The sequence below is a fragment of the Bufo gargarizans genome, chromosome 1, assembly GCF_014858855.1.
Source record: "Bufo gargarizans isolate SCDJY-AF-19 chromosome 1, ASM1485885v1, whole genome shotgun sequence".
Taxonomy (NCBI): domain Eukaryota; kingdom Metazoa; phylum Chordata; class Amphibia; order Anura; family Bufonidae; genus Bufo; species Bufo gargarizans.
In genome coordinates this window covers 506515231-506535474 of record NC_058080.1, presented here as the reverse complement: position 1 = coordinate 506535474, position 20244 = coordinate 506515231, and the positions used below count along the sequence as shown (strand labels likewise).

The 20244-nt window shown below is 44.1% G+C and overlaps 1 long non-coding RNA gene across 1 annotated transcript in view; it reads left to right on the top strand.

Annotated features, from left to right (window-relative positions):
• LOC122924304 overlaps window positions 1–17222 on the top strand; it is a 52167-nt gene extending 34945 nt beyond the window's left edge. The window contains exon 3 of the long non-coding RNA XR_006387389.1: window positions 16718–17222. This is a non-coding gene — a long non-coding RNA (uncharacterized LOC122924304). The remainder of the gene's footprint in view (window positions 1–16717) is intronic.
• The last annotated feature ends 3022 nt before the right edge of the window (window positions 17223–20244 follow it).

The window sequence follows — 20244 nt, the reverse complement described above, 5'->3', positions numbered from 1 at the left end:
ACACTGAAAGCATTTTGAAGACGGATCAGTCTTCAAATGCTTTCAGTACACTTGTGTTTTTCCGGATCCGGCGTGTAATTCCGGCAAGTGGAGTACACGCCGGATCCGGACAACGCAAGTGTGAAAGAGGCCTTAATTCATAGTTTTGATGCCTTCAGTGTGAATCTACAATTATCATAGTCATGAAAATAAAGAAAACTTTTTGAAGAAGGAGGTGTGTCCAAACTTTTGGTCTATACTGTATATAAAAATTTAAAACCACTACTTTTTGATAGAATAGCAAAAAATAAATAAAAAATACATAGGTAATAAACATGATGGGCATTCCCACATCTGAAAACACCCTTACTATTAAAATATGTATCCCATATGGCAAATGGCGTAACAAAAGTCTAAATTTTTTTAATTGTTTCACTTACCCCCAAAAAACTGATTAAAATGTCATCAAAAAAAGTCTCACGCACTTTAAAAAACGGTATCAATAAAAACTACAGATAGTCATGCCAAAAATTAGCCCCCACACAGCATAATAATAATAATAATAATAATAATAATAATAATAAAAGTTACGGTGGTCAGAATACAGGGATGTAAAAAATAAAAATAAAAATTGTTTATGTATGTGGTATCGTTTTAATCTTACTGATCCGGAGAATAAAGGGCACAAGTCAGTTTTGCCACATAAGGAACACCATAGGGACAACCATAAATCTGTGGAAGAATTGTGAATTTCTTTTACCCCCCAATTCCAGCCTATTTGTATTATTTTTTTCCCCCAGATCCCACTACATTGTATGCTATATTAAATGATGGCATTAGAAAATACAACTTGTGCGGCAAACAAAAAGAAAACACAAGGCTTCATACAGCTAAGTGAACGGAAAAATAAAAAAAAGTTATGGCTCTGAAGACAGGGAAGAAAAATGAAAACGCAAAAAAAATAAACTCTGGTACCCAAGAATGTATATGGATTACCGTATTTTCTGGCGTATAAGACAACTGAGCGCATAAGACGACCCCCAACTTTTTAATTTAAAATATAGGGTTTGGGCTATACTCGCCGTATCAGACTACCCCTCTTCAAACGCACACTAAATAAAAATTTAAAAACATAATATTTGTCTCGCAGCAGCGCAGTTATTATGTTCCATGGCAAAGTTTACAACTTGAAAGGTGTTCTGCAGTTTGTTTACGCTTGGGACCCCCACGATCAGCTGTTTGAGAAGGCAGCAGCGCCGCGGCCTTATCACTGTTTACCCAGTGACGCTAGTGAGGTCATGACTAGTATCAACTTGAATGGAGCTTGGCCCCGCCCAGGCAAGTGAACAGAGCTTAGCCGCGCCCAGGCAAGTTGACACTAGTCGTGACGTCACTGGGCCAGCGGTAAACAGTGAGAAGGCCGCGTCGCTGCTGGAGTGCCGCTGCCTTCTCAAACAGCTGATCGGCTGGGGTCCCGGGTGTCAGACCCCATTTCAGATGCTGATCTATCCAGAGGATAGATAATCAGTTTAAACAAACTGCAGAACCCCTTTAAGTTTGAAACTGGCTTCATATTTCTTTCTTCTTGCTGGTGGAGCCATGATGGGGCCTTGACTGGTAGCCATTTGTATACTGTACTGTATGTACTGGTGCTGTATTGTATGAACTGGTACAGATTCTGGTGCTGTACTGTATTCACCACCACATTAGAATTGTCTGAAGTGCAGATGCTCCTGCTCCCCCTGCCTTCCCTCAGAATCGCCAATCCAACCCAGTATACAACCAGCCAATCACAGCAAGCGATGCTCCGTACCAGTATTTTCTGTGCACACTTCATACAAAGCCTGCTTGGATTGGCTGTGCCAGGTCTCCCTGCCTGCCCAGCCCTCCCTGTCTCCAAGACGATCTTCTCCAGTCCAGGGAACTGGCCATGGCAGCCAGGGCTCAAGTAGCATCCTGGCTGCCATGGTAACCGATCGGAGCCCAGCAATTACACTGGGTTGAATGAGTTACCCAGAATCTCATTGTTGTAATAAAAAATAAAAAAAATGTACTATTGTTAACCACACCTGTGGTTTACCGTATTTATAACACAAAAGCGATTTTATAGATATGCAAATTACCAGGGGCTGTCCCCTCTGCCGTTTTGCACCCAGCACCCCCCGAATCGTGGATGCCAGCGCCACCCCTTTCAATGTATTCACTGCACTTAGTTTTTTTTTTATTCTTCTGAAGCCGCTCGTAATCTAGCGTATGCGCAGTTAGTTGGAGCTGTCTTGTCTCCTCTATTCCCTCCGCCCTCACAGCAAGAACGAGCAAGTGCTCCAACTAACTGCGCATGCGCGAGATTACGAGCGGCTTAAGAAGATAAAAAAAACGGAAGTGCAATTAATAAATTAAGAGGGGGCGGCGCTGGGATCCAGAATTCAGGGCGCGGCTGGGCACAAAACGGCGGAGGGACAGCTACTTGGGCACAAAGGTACTGGTAATTTGTATATCTATAAAATCAGGCTACAATACCAAACCCAGAGCCGTAAATCATAGCTCTGGCGAGTGCCACAGTTTCTCAAAACAGCTGATCGATGGGGGTGCCAGGACTCCGACCATAGCCAATGCCATATCAATGACCTATCCTGTGGATAGGTCATCAATAATTCCAAGATAACCCCTTTAAACATATAAAATAACAAAAAAATATGCAACAATGTAAAATCATTTACATTTTTAAACATTTAAAGGGTCTAAAATGTTTAAAAAAAAATTGATAGGTCAGATAGACATATCGAAAGATTACATCAGTGGGTGTACGAGTGCTGAGACCCCCACCAATCCCTACAACGAGGGAAGAGGATAAGTACACATGGCACGCTCTCTCTTCTCACGGCTGAGGACAGAAGTGGGACGGGGCCCATAGTCTTCTATGAAACCGGTCTTGTGCAGCGAGGAGAGAGAGCTCTTCACTCCCCTCATTCCAGGAATCAATGAGGATTTCAGTGCTCAGGTCCCCACCAGTCAAAACTTTGTCTCTATGATAAACATTTTTTTTTTTTTAAAGTTGTTTAATTCTGAAACATTTGTAAAACATAAAAAAAAAAAAAAAATTTATAAAATATATATATATATATATATATATATATATATATATATATATATATACACATACATACACACATATTTTGGCATTTACATAATCATACTGACCTAGAGAAAGATGCACTATAAATATGCACTGCAATTTTATTTTTAACAATATTATATTTACCTCAAAATTGTTCCATTAGAAAATACAAACCTGCAGACTGTTCTGTTAATGGAAAATGAAATAAAAAGTTGGAAGTGACAAAAAAAATTAGGTTTTAAAATAGGCTGCTGGTCACAAAGATGTTAAAGTGACATATATTATATACTTTACAACTCAGTGACAGAAATGGTCTCAAGAGCTACATCTTTACTCAAATATACTATAAAGAAGGCCATCAGGTCAGCGTTTACTTCCCTGAAAAAGGGGGGGGGGGGGGGGATGAGGACAAAGGCTGCTTCAATCAATCGAAATCCCAGCTTAGCCAATGCTGAAACCCAAGCATAAAGAATGGTTGGGGCTCCAGTAAAGGGAATCATCTATTGGTATTCAAACATATAGAATTTTTTTTTTTTAACAATCACGACTTCAAGCTAGAAGCCACGGTCGTCAAAGAAATTGTATCCAACCTGGCCACACAAGTACCTTTGCAAAATCAGCACTTTAATATGTACTTGTCCTCGGTATTCTCTATAGATCATGAGGCATTGCCAAACAACAATGAATCAGGACACTTCTATCTGTTAATCAGGACTAAGCCTCTTTCACACAGGCGTTGCGGGAGAATGCCCAATTTTTCCCCGCGAGTGCAAAGCGTTTTAATGCGTTTTGCACGCGCATGAGAAAAATTGGCATGTTTGGTACCCAGACCCGAACTTCACAGAAGAAAGAATGGGTCCGGATTCAGTGCGGGTGCAATACGGTCACCTCATGCATTGCACCCGCGCAGAAAACTCGCCCATGTGAAAGAGGCCTACCGGTAACTCCTATACAGATAATACACTATACGGACAAAGGTTTAAGGCTCTTCGCCTTGCTGTTCACCCTCAAAGGCACAAAGACGCAGACATCTCAAGCAGCAAGAGGCCTGTCGCTTTGCACTGCAGACGGTGGCTTGAAAAGGGATACAGGTAGTTAAATTTTATTTTTTTCTTTCCTTGGCCACTTGGGGCACTATGGGCATCATTGCTAAGGGCAGTTCAGGCGCATGCTGAAGGTATGGCTGACTTCATGCTGTGGCCTGCAGATCACCTCCTAAGCCCCCTGCTCCATATCTTAAGTAGAGACAACTGGAGGAGGAGGAGGATAGAATATTGCAGACCACCACAGAAGGGCAGCATTTTCGGCCCTATGTTATCTGGTTTTGCTGGGGCAGTATTTTGTGCTGTACTATGGTATTGCTGTCCCTGCCTACTTGAGTCAGCCACCATCTACATGAGTTGGCCTGCCTTCTGTCACTTTGGACCTGCCTACAACAGGGAAACACTTAGTTTTTTGTTTTTTTTCAGGTATACTTTAAGCTCTCAGTCTGTCCCCGGATGCCACAAGACCATTTGTGGAATTCCTCATCTGCTAAAACTGCCACAGTCCTCCTGTGAAGGGTCCACTAGTAACTAACACTTAGCCACAATGCAGTAGATCAAAACACATTTACAAATTGGAGTTGTCGAGCGATGAAATGTGTGACGGTTGCCTATCCTCTATTACTTGACTTAGGCTAGTTTCACACTAGCGGCAGGGGACAGATGTCTCTGCATTTTGTCATTGCTGGAAGCTTGAAAGTCTTTATCCGGCACCATTAACTATAAAGGGGACCGGCAGAGATCCGGATGCAACCATGCAGAGGATCGCAGCAGTTCTCTTCCGGACAATTCTTGGGATATTTGGCTGGATCTCTGTTGGTCCCCATTACAGCTAATGGGGCCGTACAAAAACTTTCAAGCTTATGGCAATGTCGGAATGAAGAGAGATCTAGCAGCTGGTTCCCCTGCAGAACACCCTGCCGGATCCCTAGCACTAGTGTAAAACTAGCCTTACTACAGTGTTCCAAGCGGCCTCTGAAAGTCAAATCAGCACAAGAACGGTACGTCGGGAGCTTTACGCGATGGACTGCCATGGTTCTTCAAAGCACCCGCACACAAGCCTGCCATCATCACACACAATGTTAAGCAGGCCGCCAATGGATTATGGACATGTTTTCAGAATATTTTACTAACTAGAAATCACATGGATTAATCTGAGTTTGTTGGATGCGCTGAGAAAGCTGCCCAAGAATGCAAAGCGCTTGCTATAAAATTTTAAAATTTGGAGGGGGGGGGGGGGGGGGGGGGGAGAGACCATGGCGTGCTGCATTTCAGGGTTTCAATTAGCCCCTCATTTTCTGTGAAGAGCATTGTTAATTCTAAAGAGGACCCAGACATTTTAGAGAAAGGCGAGAGATCCATATAGGAATGGTTGGGCGAGTTTAGGATGGAGGAACTAAAGTGGCTTGCACAATGCCCTGACCTCATCAAAACCACTGGAATGCCAACTGAGGCCCAAACCACCAGAAGAGACAGAAAAATTCACACAAGCTGCACCAACAGCCACTTAAAGACCCAAAAATCAGTCTTTGGTACACATCTGCGAGTATGTAGATTATGGGTCCAATATTTTTTCATGGAAATGTGATTAAGGGCATGTGCAGGAATAGCTTGAAGTAAATCTATGGACAGGTAACTAATAAAGAAAGTGAGTATTGTTTGTTTCCACGAGACAGGGAGACACATGTCCCTGTGACAATTTCACATGGCACACTCAGAAGAACCTATGATGGCATCCACAGTCTCCAGTCATAACTGTGTGCAACTTATTGGTGGGTTTACCTGAAGGGTAGAGTTTGTTAAACTAATCTCCAAATAGTACCCAGAAACAGCAAACTGAAATTCATGTCTGGAGTAAAGAACATGGGGGGGGGTTGCAGAAGATATTATCTAAAATGGCAGGACTGGTTGCCACCTCTTGTACAGTTGCTTAGGCCTCACTACACACTGGCACTTACATATACTATGTATTGGTGAGTTTTCCTGTCAGGCTGCTCAGGCAGGATCATTACATCTATTGTAGAGCAGCATAGTGAGATCCCACTAGGCAGCTCTGCAAGTGGAAGCAACCAGTGCTGCTCATATTCTAGGAAAGCTTGCTGGTGGCCATTTTAAATCATTCTTGGAGAACCCCTTTAACACAAGATAGGCACACCATTGCATAGTTGCTAATAGAAACCACCTCCAGCATCTTGTGTAACTGGCAAGTATGTCATTCTTTCAAATATCCTGTACAACCACATAAGAGAAACATGGTTCTGTTCTTTGGAGGCCCACCCTGTATGTGATGTTTTGTCATCTGTTCGAGACTGTAAGGTTGGACATATGAGCAGGCCCTAGCCAGAAGAATAGCCACAGAACAATCCAACCTTAGCTTTTACAGCTTCTCTATTCTCTAATCTTTTTATGGAATGGTTTGAAATGAACATGGAAATTGGAAACACAACCCTACATGCCTCATGTGGTAATTCGTGCCAGGAAAAACCTCAAAAATGACCATAGTTGTAGCTGAACTAAAAACTAAACACTTAAAAGACCAAACAGATACTTAGAGAAGAACCCAAGCCTGAAAGAGTCAGCATTCAGTTCTGGTTCTCTTTGATTACTGAAGCACAAGACAAACCAGAATGAATTCATCTAACGGGTTGTCCGTGGGCGGCCAGCTCTAAAGGCCCAAGTGTTTACTGTGAGAAGGGAACAGTAGGTTGGAATCATCTTATATTTATATCTGCCAGTCACAAAAAGAAAATATTTGCTTGAAAAAGTTTCTAGTCCTGCATCACTTTCCCCAGCGTCAGGCTGTACTCTTGGCAGCTCATCTGGATCACATCTGGATGCTGTTGGTGGTGATGCTTTCTGTAGATGCTTTCATAAAACACTAAAAAGAACACAATCTGGTGTGAATCTACATCACAAAGTCCAGAACAGCTCTTAATGCTGCTCAGCCTGAAGCAAAAAAGCTAAAAAGGAAATCATCAATTTATTCTCCCATTTCCTATTCCCATTTACTACTGTACTACATTGGGCGTCACACCAAAGCCATATATGGGCAGCCTGAAAGAAGGGAAGTGACATCCAGTGCGCTCACACAGGGTACTGGAAAGCAAGCTGTGATTGATCCAATACTGAAGGGGCACCAGTCACAGGATGACATACTGTACCTGGAAAATATACCATGACACATTATGACAAGGAATCATTTGGCTTGCTAGTAGGCTCCTGACCTGGGTGACCATGTTTCATGACACATGTTCTACCAAGTATCATTAAAGAGGTATCCAGGGTTTTTCTTTTAAACTCATTGTCTAGCCTTAGTATAGCCCATCAATATTGGGATGGTTGGGGCTAAGAGCTTTACTCTACACCCTAACCGATTAGACACTGTCCATCCAAGCGTTTTACTTTTTGCCCGTTACAGTTTCCAAATAGCAGAATGATGTAGCTTTATAGCTATATCTAGACTTTGGCTCAATCAGCCTACATTTCACCAGTGCTTCCACCTTTTAAAAGGGGTTGTCTCACTTTAGCAAGTGGCATTTATCATGTAGAGAACGTTAATACAAGCCACTTACTAAATGTATTATCCATATTGCCTCCTTTGCTGTCTGGATTCATTTTTCCATCCTATTATACACTGCTCGTTTCCATGGTTACAGACCACCCTGCAATCCATCAGTGGTGGTCATGCTCGCACAATATAGGAAAAAGCACTAGCCTATGTGCCCTCCCATGGTCCTGGCCACCAGAGAGGCTGAAGCTTTTTCCTATAATGTGCAAGCACGACCACCACTGATTGATTTGAGGGTGGTCTGTAACCATGGAAACGAGCAGTGTATAATAGGATGGAAAAATGAATCCAGACAGCAAAGGAGGCAATATGGATAATATTACATTTAGTAAGTGGCTTGTATTAACTTTCTCTACATGATAAATGCCACTAAAGTGAGACAACCCCTTTAAAAAGGTGGAAGCACTGGCGAAATGTAGGCTGATTGAGCCAAAGTCTAGATATAGTTATAAAGCTACATCATTCTGCTATTAGGAAACTGTAACCGGCAAAAAGTAAAACACTTAAGGGATATTCCTATCTGCACACATGTGCCTTCATCTCCATTCACCGCTATGGACTTCTGAAAATAGCCATGTGAGCACTCCGCTACCTTCAGAACTCCCATAGAAGTGAATGGTAGACGGCTGCTCGCCTTCACTTCACGGGCCCTGTTCTGGTGATAGGGGCAGGTCCCAGAGGCATACGAGAATACTGTGAACCAACCTCTGTATTCTTCTTTTAATATTGGGCAAAAAAAGCAATCAGTTTTTTTCCTACGACTCTGCTGCTCTCCACTCCCTGGTCCCTTTAACGGTGGTGACTGAAGCATTGACAAACAGGGACCCAGAAAGCATCGGAAAGGGAATATCACTTTTGTTTGTTTTTTTGGCATACAAAAATATGACCGATTCATGACATGAACCTCTAACTCAATGCTAAATCTGCCCAACTGCGATTTTAAAATGATGCATCACCATGCATTCACATATGAACAGACATTCCCAAAAACAGATACACAACTGCAAAGTAAACGATCTGGCGTCTGTGTGCCCCTCTCAGAATGACCATGGTCACTCCACACAAGCTGCACTGCTAAAAGGGAGCACAGATTTAAGGAAATAAATATTTTACGAGGTCCGTGGGAATTCTGTAAGACAGCCTCTAAAGCTGAAGGGAGCCAAAAATATTTCCAAATAGGCGATTCTTCTGTTTTTAATTTAGTCTTCATTTACATCCCAACTTACCTTTATGTAGAACAGGGGCAGATCACGTACACTGCCCTCTAAGCTTAAAGGAGTATTCCCTTCTGGTCCCACCTACCTCAGGAATGGGGCCCGAATTTAGAGCAAGCTATGCATGAAGGGCCACTATTCACAGTTATGGGACTGCCAAAAATAGCTGAGTACTGGATCGGTTCTTTCCGAAAGTACCACAACATTGAATAAAGTGGTGGCCCTTTATGCACATCTTGCTCTCCGGGCTCCCTTCTTGAGACAGGTGCCATACATATCCCAGGCGGGCCAACCTCTTTAAGGGCCCATTTACACTGGACAGTCTGCCCTAACACGTATTGAACGGTACAGTAAATCGATGGGAGCTTGTTTAACTACAATTGCATGGACTGGTTAATTGGGACACTATTATTACTATATGTCCACATAAAAGATGCAATCATCCACAACGAGGGATCGCCTGTCTGAACGGCAGACATGTTTACACCAGGAAATGGAGGTTTGTACAAGCAATCATTGGACTGATCATCAGCTTGTGTGTATGGTCCGAAAGACCCATTGACATGCGATGATCGGGCAAACGTTCCTGCTCGTCACCCTATGTAAACGTGTCTGCCAGTCAGCCATTTACAAGCTTGTTTGCCAGCTGATTATATCTTATGCGGGCATAAATAAAATTGTTTGTCAGCAGCACATCTCCTTGTGTAAACTGGGATGTGCTGGTGTGTGTGTGTGTGTGTGTGTGTGTGTGAACATCCATCTCAGACATATTGCACCATCTGTAAGATCAATGCGACTGGTCAGGAATCAGTGTAGGTAAACCCAAGCTTAAAGGGATTGGCCAAACCCCCAAAAACTTTTGTCAGGTCGGCTAAGGAGGGTGTGATAACTAAACTTTTCGGAGGATCCCGTTTCCACCTCCACAGCTCTTTTCTCTGCTTCTTCTGATCCTGTAACAGAAGTGTTGTGTGCCAGCAACATGCACATCACCGCTGCCAGCCAATAAATGGCTTCATAGATGACATGCAGGTGATCTGGGCCTCATGTCAGCTCTAGTCTGGCAGGGAGCGAAAGCCGCAAAGACTGGAGCCAAAGCTCTGGAACTAGGACTCACTGAAAACTTTTTTTTTTTTTTAATAGATATATATCTCTATATAGATCTATACCACCCTATCTAGCTGTCCTGCAAAAGTTTTTGGGTTTCGAATAATCACTAACTTTTAAACCAATTTCTTCTTTCAACACCGTGCCTCAATTTTTTTTATTGGCAGGGGCCCCAGCAGTTTGACCCCCACCAATCAAGACACATCTTGTAGATAGGGGTTACATGTTTATAATTGGACAACCCCTTGTTACTAAGCTTTAGATATCAAGAGCCAATCTTTAGGATAGGTCATCAATATCAGATCCTGGCAGATGCCGAGAACCGCTGATGGGTGAAGGTGCTGTAGTTTGGACACCCATCAATCAGATATTGAAAGGATAGGTCATTAATATCTAGAGTCTGGACAACCTTGGGATTAAAGATGCTGTTACTGGAATAAAGCACTCACTAAGCTTTCCAGTTCAAGATAAATGTATGTAACAAATAGTTAAACCCTTGACTTCCCTCTTTGCCCCCTCTAACATTGCAGTATGTTTAAAGGGATTATCCAGGACTAGGAAAAAGGGTCTCCAGCAAACCGGTCCATTGGTTGAATTGTGATGAACTGCGCAGCCCAACAGCCATGGTGGTAGACCCCTTTCTGTATCCCTGGACAATCTACAGAATTGGGTAATACATCCGATACTGCAATAAAGCGTTCATTGACCTAACATAAATATGGTTCCATCTATTACCAATCATTCATGAACCAGCTGGTCTGCAAGCCTGGCTGGCAGATGAAGGGTTAAAGAAAATTTCAGGAAAACAATCCCTCAGGAACTCGTCCAACGGAAACTAAACTGTGCTCGAGCATCGGGATAGTATTTGTGGCAAACGTACAAAAGTGAGCCCTTTAATTTCAGCATATAGTCACTACTACATAGTAAAGGAATCCGAGACACCAATCCCAAAAAAAAGAGACGTTTCCTTTCTAGATCCATAATGTGAGTCACACAGAACAAAGAAAGAGTGTCCGGCAATACCAGCTCCTAATTTCCAAACGTGAGTGGTCAGTGAATTTTGTGATGATGAAAGAGGAAGGAAATAAGTAGAGGGAAAGCATGGGGGAGCGATCCGAGGAAGATGCTGTCAGATACGCACTTCTTCCTTATATGGTTTAATCCTGACTCTTCACAGCCTGAAAGTCACGCTTGGAAGCAGAGGAAAAACAGAGAAACTAGAGCACCGTGACAAACGTGTGAATCAAAAGGGAGATTAACGGAAAAAGGAGATAAGACTCAAAATACAACCATTCAACGTCCACAGAGACCTAACATGAGAAATATAGTCCTCCTGCAAATGTAACAATGTCCAAAGTGGAGCTGGGACACACAAGTATGGAGGGTCAATTCTTCTTACATCTATTGAGTGGTAAGAGCAGTCCACTGGTCATATACGTACCATAACAGACCAATATCGCGCAGCACACAAGTTTATTATACTCGCAATAAAGCCAGGTTAGGCGTCATATCAAACAATGGAAATAGCAAGATTCATCACATTGGCCTATGCAAGTTTCCCCTTTTCATCACCACAAACAGAACCCATTAAAATGGGTTGTCATACTGGGGGGATATGATAAAAACTTACTCACCAGTTTATTCCCTCACCATTCCAGTGGTCCTCCCTTTTGATCTGTTTACTTGGCTTCAGCAGTGATGGGCTCATATACCCATGTGACTGCTGCAATCAATCCCTGGCCTCAGTAGCAAATGGACAGTGGTGAAATTTCTAACAAAATAAGAGTTATTAGGCGCCCAGCGGACAGGGTAGAGAGCTGTGCCCTGCGACCATTATGTGATGCAGCAGGCCCCTAGTCCTGACTCGCCCTCTAACCCTCCTCTATGGTCACTCCAGGCCTTGCAAAACTGTAGAAAAAGGCAAAAAGGAACAGCTCCCCCAATGTGATATTCCCTCCATCACCACACAGTCCACAAGTCACAGTGGGTCCAGGTCTCCACCTTTTATAAAATCCAAAGATCTTTATTCCACACAGTTGTTGTTGTTATTATTATTATTATTATTATTATTAATAAAGTCTACACCTTTCAAACCAGCACCTGGATCTGAATATTTTTGGTAATTGCATGCAATTAAACATTTTGTATAGCCACTGAGTTATTCAATAAAATGTACCTGTATAGCGCCACCTGCTGTTTGTTCTTTTCCTTGTTTCTATCAACTCTCAGAGGTGGTCAGACATGCTCAGTTCCACCCTTTAACTGCCACCAGCACCCTAATTTACCAGCTTGAAATAAATTCATCACAGCAGCTGGAGCAATGAATGGGGAAATCTTTGGATCCATGTGAGGTACAGGGTTGATGCTAGCTTTGTTAGAAAGACGGCATTATATGATGTGCGAGTTTCATTTTTTAGATTCATTAAGTAATAACCCCTATACATAGCTATGATGAAAGGTGCATGATGTCCGAAACGCATTAGCCGTACTTACTGTACTATGGGCTAAACTGTTAAAGTTGTGGAATAAAGATTTTTGGATTTAATAAACCATGAAGTAGAGGACCTTCTACTGAAGATACTAGGAGCACCTGATGCCTGCCCCCAAGGGCTGCAGTAACGGTGTTGTGGAGTTCTCACCATGTTGCCCCCTTCCAACAGAGCTTTGTCCTCCAACTTCTTATCAAATACTGTTGGAATTTAGGAGATAAAATGGTTGATGACCGTGGTCATGGCGCTGCTTTAATTGTTATTAGCGGGAGAACTGGAGTTCAGATCCCCATGATCAATACTGATAGCATATCCTAATGACAAGTCATCAATATTCGGGTGCATTCACACGACTGTATAAATGGATCCGCAACTGTTCCGCAAATTTGCAGAACGGGGGCAGACCCATTCATTTCAATGGGGTTGCAAAAGATGCGGACAGCACATCGTGTGCTGTCCGCATCAGTTGTTCCGTTCCATGGCCCCGCAAAAAAGATAGAGCATGTCCTATTCTTGTCCGCAGACAAGCTTAGGCATTCTCTAAATAGCGCTTGCCATGTGTGGTCCACAAACTGCAGAACGCACACACGGCTGGCATCAGTGTTTTGCGGATCAGCAATTTGCGGACCGCAAAACACCTACGGTCGTGTGAATGCACCCTTAGGTCGAATGCACACGGCCGTGGAACACGGATGTGAGAGGTCTGTAGTATCCCGGCTTGGCATCCTGCTGACAGCTGGAGCGCACAGCGTCATTGGTTGCTATGACGCTGTGCGCTTCATGCCGCCGCTGCTCTACAGTAATACACTGGTATAGATCATACGAGTGTATTACTGTAGTGCAGTGGCGGCATGAAGCGCACAGCGTCATAGCAACCAATGACGCCGTGGGCTCCAGCTGTCAGCAGGATGCCAGGCCGGGATACCACGGACCGCTCACGTCCGTGTTCCACGGCGGTGTGCATTCGGCCTTAGGCCTCATCCACACGAGCGTGCTTTTTTTTTTTTTTTGCAGTCCGCAAACCGTCGCTCTGCAATAAAAATGCCTATTCTTGTCTGCAAAATAGGACATATTCTATTTTTTGCAGGGCCACGGAACGGACCAACGGATGCGGAGAGCACACAGAGTGCTATCCGCATCTTTTGCGGCCCCATTAAAGCGAGTGGGTTTGCATCCAAGCCGCAAAAACGGTGGCTCGGATGCGGACCCAAACAACGGTCGTGTGCATGAGGCCTTACTGTGAGATATGGCAACACACAATACAGCCCTGTTTGGCAGAATGTTCAGGTGTGGTAAGACCAAGAACAGAACAGCGAATATGTCCACATGCAGCTATAGAATCAATTCCACTAGTAGGCCCTAAACTCCCAGGAGGACAGGTTATTGCTCATCATCAACCACCCATCATCACAATACAGTCACACAATGCCGCTCATGGCCAGAACACTCATCAGTATTAGTGCCAAAAAATAACGAAAAAGGTTCCTGCAGCTTGTTTCTCTTGGACATTGAAAGCCTGTTAATCATAGTGCTCCTCTGCCCTAAAAAGGAAAAGTACCATTTACGATCGTGTGGACAGTCTCAGATAGCATGATGCCTGCCTAGCAAGGTCTCAGCACGGTCCTATCAGCCACAGACCACCACGATATATTTTACAGGCTTGCACAAAAAGGTGTCGGTGATGTGCAAGGAACACAAAAAGCTGCAGGAGAATGTCCTCCGAAAGAACTGCCATTCCCTGTCCTCTCCAAGAAATGCAACCTTATCAACGAATGACACGAGGGCAGATCAGGAAACAGTCGTGCAGATAACGTACAACACCATGACACTTCAGCGTCTGGCCTCCAGCCTACAACCTCCTCATCCTACAGAAGGAACCTCTCATGTGCCTTGTATACATTTCATGATACACAGTCTAAACTGCCCAGCCATATCAAAGACGACTGTCCATAAGTACGCATTACATATGTTGTAAGCTGCAGTAAACTGTGCTGGCGACCTAGTAGGCGACACAAGGAGAGCAGATATTTTCCATGGACAGTACCATATAGTACAGTCATTTCCCAGACATTTATAGAAAGATCAGGCTCCGGGTCAATGGCGCTTTAAATTCAACATGGTTTGGGAAAATTTACACTGTACATACGTGACTCAAATGAAAGCATGAGGATCTGACACTAAATAGAAATACAGATTACATGAATATAAGGCTCTTTCACATCCACGCTGGAGGCTCCGTCAAAGAGTTCGTTAAAAATCGTGGAGAAATGTGTCAGCTATTTGCCAAATCCGGCACTTCTGTTAATAACGGTGATGTGAACGAGCCTGAACATCTCTACTGCTGGGACCCCTATGAACACGGTTGTCAACTAATGACATTTGTCAGATGCCATCCAAGAAAACGAGGACAGCAGCACATGGTTTACATTTTTTTGTTGTTGGGTAAAGCACCCGTTTTACATATATCCTTCCCGCTGTGTGGCACCCCCACTCTGTTTCCACATTTGAGGGCTAGGACTGCATCTAATAACAGCACCCTGGCACCCCAAAGTTAAAAAATACATGGAGGGTTGCTTTCTAGAAGAAAAAAAGCCCCCCCCCCCATACTGGTCTCAGGAGTAGAATTGCCAACTTCTCTGAAAGTCCAGAAGATCTCCCTTTTCTCAGGAGTCTCAGAGACATTCCAGGAGAGTTGGCATGTATGACTATTGGAGGAGACATATGAAGCAGTGGCCAAGAATGCCAGCAGACCTCTCCATAGAAGTGTATAGGATACTGAGAAAACACCGATTGAGTGCATCCATAGAGGTTATATACATTTGTCAAAAACCTCTTTGAAAGGGGGACTTTCACTTTGAGACCTTAAAGGCTATGTACACCTTAAAGGGGTCGTCTCATCATGGACAATTGGGGCATCTCGCTAGGATATATCAAGAACGGAGCCCCGCAAGTGAAGCAGGGAGCACTGCACATGCGCAGCCGCCATCCATTAATTTTCTATGGGGCCGACAAAAATAGCAGAGCGCTGTCTCGGCTATTCCTGTCAGCCCCATAGAAATGAATAGGAGCAGGGGCCGCGCATGGATCAGAGTCTTCCAGCCACCGCCTTGCGGGGCTCCGTTCTCAATATAGGTGCGAGTCCCAGTGGTGGTACTCACACCTATAAGACAATGCGGGCACATCCTAGCAATATGCTCCCATTGCCTATTAAGAGACAACCCCTTTAAGGGGCAATTCTTTTTATTATTGCATTGTACTTTTTTTTATTTTATTGGTCTTTATTACAAATATGGAACCCTTTTTTCTTTACAGAGCTGAGATGCTCTAATAGAGGGATCTGAATTTTCTCTCTGCCCCGTCTGATGGGCTCATCATCTCTGACATTATAAACACTCATTATAGCTCACTTCTCATCTTACTGATAAGAATGTGGCTTAAATAAGTGTTTATGACCTCTCAGTAGTTTCAAGATAAAGGATATTAGACTGCCACAAAGTGAAGTACCAATCACACAGCTAGATAAACAGTTAACCCTTTGTGACAGAACGGCTCAATATATTTATTAAAGACCAATTTAAAAAAAAGATTTTTAGCCAAAAATGAGTAAAATGCAGTACTAAAAATAATTTGCATACAAAGGTGTACATAGCCTTTAAAAAGGGTGTTGTGTGTGAATTGTTATTCTAATGGATATTAATCTGAAAGATCCTAAGGATCGGATGGTAGGGGATCCATGAGGTGACCAACCCCAACACAGCCCTACATAGTCTCTTTATAATAGAATACCCCTTTAACACCGTTCTCATCGCTGGAGAAAAGGAGGACAATGATGATAATCTAGTCTGGTCAAAAGATTTGTCATTTAATAGCCAATGCTGCCCAACCTTTAGTCATATAGGCTGTATGAAACCTACATCAGCATTGTAGTGGTCTTTACACCTACTGCTTTTTGCACACTCTGGGAGGCAAACAAACTATATTAGGACCAACTGCAAAACACATCCATCATATATCACCTACCTGGCCAAACCAACTATAGTGTCCACAGAATTCTGCAAGGTCATAAAATGAACAGGAGCAAATAACTGAGTGTTACACATGGCTTAGTGATTATCACTAGGACCATGAGCTTGAATATGTACAGGGCTACATCTGCCTGGTGTTTGGCACGGTAACCCAGCATTTGCATTGATTTCCTCTAGGTACTCCGGGTTCCATCTACACTCCAGAGACATATCTGCTATAGCTGTGAACATCTACAGAAATCACAAACATGTGGTTCATCCTAAACATAGTCCACGAATCGAAGCTCACTGCTTGGAATTGCTGAACCAAACTACTGAAGACCTAAATGAATCCCTTCACCAATATGGTAAAATTATGGATTTTCTGAGATCGCTGCCTTGAGCACCATTAATGAGGTGTCACTTTTAACTTACGGCAATGTGTTGAGGTCACCCTATAATAGACTCATCTCTTCAACCTTTTACTAACCTCTGGAGTCTTCCCCTCTGGTTTGAAACATGCTACCATTACACCCATCCTCAAAAAGCCTTTACTTGACCCATCTTCTTTATCCAGTAATCACCCAATATCACTGTCACAATCATATTGGGTGTTTGACCGTGATGCGGTTGCTAGGGGCAACGTGTAGTTTGTGGAATGCACGTGCACTTCCCCTTTAAGGTGTGCCAACCTGCTGTTTGGTCAGCAAGGGGTTAATCTTCTGGCTAGTGAGGATTAAGGCGTTTCCTGGGTGTGGCCGCAAGCTTGATAAAAACCTGTGGCTTGCTGGCTGGGGGCAGTGGTTCTACTGCCTTTGTTGGACTAGGACCTTGCTCGTTGTCATCCCGGTTTCTCCTTCCATTCCTATCCTTATTGTTTGGAGTGGGTTATGTTCTGGGTGTTTGTATGTCTAGTTTGGTGTTCAGCATGTTTGCTAGACATTCCCGTCTTACGTTGTATCCTCTGAAAGGGGGGACCCATTGGTTTCCCGGAGGGGTAAACCAGAATTCTAGGATGTGCAGTTGCTGGAGTGCTGGTCCCTGTGTGTCTGTACGTACTGCATCCTTATGGTGTTGGATGGCAGTGCGTTTGTATGGGTTCCAGTTTTCTATGGCGTCTTCTTTGGTTCCTTCCAGCAGCTGAGGCAGGCAAGTGACCAGGTTTACTGTTGTTCTTGGTTCAGTTGTCTCTGGCCACTGGTTACTTACCTGTCATTCTACTTGGTGTCCTTTTACTTTGCTGCTTGGCCGGTGGAGACTCCTGTTCATCCGTGTTTTGGAGGAACAGGTAGTCTTTACCCTGCTCCTAGTCCAGGGATTTCTTGAGGGTTAGTAGGGCCCAGAGGTTCCGGAGTATGAGCCCCCCTACCATCTGGGTTGGCTCATACGGTTAGGAGTCAGGGCCAGAATTAGGGAAGCTGTAGGAGGTGACCTGCTCCTCCTGGCCTTGTTGCTTCGAAGTTGCCTCCTCATTGTAAGGTGGGGAGTTTCCCCCACTCCCCATTGTGACAATCACTTCTTCCATACGCTTGCAGAGTTTTGTTGTCCGCCTCCAAAGCAGAATGGAGACTGAACGGAGGCAAACTGATGCATTCTGAGCGGATCCTTTTCCATTCAGAATGCATTAGGGCAAAACTGATCCGTTCTGGACCGCTTGTGAGAGCCCTGAACGGATCTCACAAAACAAAGCCAAATCGCCAGTGTGAAAGTAGCCTTATCCACCTCTCACCCAGTTATTCCTCTGCCAATCCCTTCACTGGCTCCCCATTGCCCATCGAATTCACTTCAAAGTACTAATAAATACATACAAGGCCGTCCACAACCTGTCCCCTCCCTACATCTCTAAGCTACCTTCCCGATACATCCCCACACGCAATCTCCGATCCTCACAAGACCTCCTCTCTTCCCACAATCGCCTCCAAGATTTCTCCCGTGCATCCCCCACACTCTGGAACTCGCTACCCCAGCATATCAGACTCTCACCTACAGTGAAATCCTTCAAAAGAAACCTGAAAACCCCCCCTCTTCAGACAAGCCTACAACCAGTGACCCCGCTGCCTCTATACCACCATGAACACCTTTACCCTCTCCTACTGTGTCCTTCTCCCATACCATGTAGATTGTAAGCCCTCATGGGAAGGGCCCTCTCTCCTTCTGTACCAGTTTGTAACTCATCTTGTTCATGCTTAGTGCAATTGCCTGTATTATGTATGTATACCTCTTTTCATATTTACAGCATTGTCAAATGAATGGCGCTTTAATAAATAATAATAAATGCCCTTTTAGTCCATAAAGGTTATAGGCCATTATTATTTTACCCCACAGAAAAAAGAAAAAAAAAAAAAAAAAAACTTGTGTGAACCAGCCTAGGGAACTTTTCTTGACTTACTCCCATCAGCTTGAGAACAGAGGTTGATGTCTGCATTTACCATAATTGCACGTTTCCTGATGTTATTAGCTTGACGTATATGAAGTGGAGGAATCTGGTGCACTGCTGATAACGCGTGGTAAGTGTCTAATCACGGAGATGTTACGAGTCCTAATATAGCCATGTAGCAAGCGCAATTATACATAGAAATGGCCAAGAACGAGCTCCAGAAATACAGGATCTTTGCAGAGAAGGACCTGTTAGCACGTACTAGACAACTGGCCATAGGCATGAGATTTACACACTAAAATAGAAAACTGGTGTCCAATAGAATTACACACATTCACCAGGTGGGCCAGACATACAGAATCGGTAAGCAAAACTGGTGTAAAGGAAAACTGTCCATAACCAGATTCCACTTTTCAGAGCTCCTGGTGGAATCTGATCGGTTGCCATGCAGGATATCTTCTGCACTTAGGAAAGTCTGTGCTGTCATGGCAGCTACACTCAGACAAGTGCCGTGTGCCACAACATCAGACGGCAGAGGTCGCAATAACGCCTGTCCAAGCGTCACAGGAGGCCTGTTCAGGCAATTTTACACTTTAAAAAAAATACGCATTAAGGCTTTTCATGCAGTTAGCTGGCGCATTGCACGCTGTGAAGCTCATGGGCAGCTCAGCAATACTGCTGCTGCCCAAAACATCCAATAGCTAAGCTCCTTACACGCAGGTGTAGGGTTGGCAGCAAGTAAGGAGCTTGTTATTAGGGAGGGAGGCTGCTGCTTCTCCAGAGTCCCTGAATGTGTAGGCCAACTAGTGGCTGGCAGAGGAAAGATCCATGAAGACAGGAGAGCAGCCCCTGAGGACAAGCTGATAAGGAGCTGTGGACGGGCAGAGCACTGATCTTTGCTCTGCCCCAGGGTAATGGGATCACTTAGAGTGCAGGGTGGCTGCATTCTTTTGACTGCGGAGCCAGCTGCCGACATCAGAGGTGAGTGCCAGATAAGAGGTCATCATACCTCTTGGAGTTTTGACACCCGAATGTAAAGTCCGATGCTGTGTTCTCCCTGTGTTACGTGCTCAGCCAGGGCCTGCTGGTGCAGTGATCAGCAAGTCCAGAGCTCTGAGCATTGCAGAGGACTCGCTGATCACTGCACCAACAGGCTGCAGCTCAGGTGCTCAGCAAGAGCCTGTGGATTAACTGAATACTGCACCAGCATGTTCTGGCTGAGTGCAGTGATCAGTCTATATCATGTTAATGCAGTGCTCTGTGTATCCTATATTTTTTTTGCCCCATCAGCATCATCCCAGCAAAGATATTTCTGCTCTGCTCGGTCATCTCATGTGTGGGCACTGGA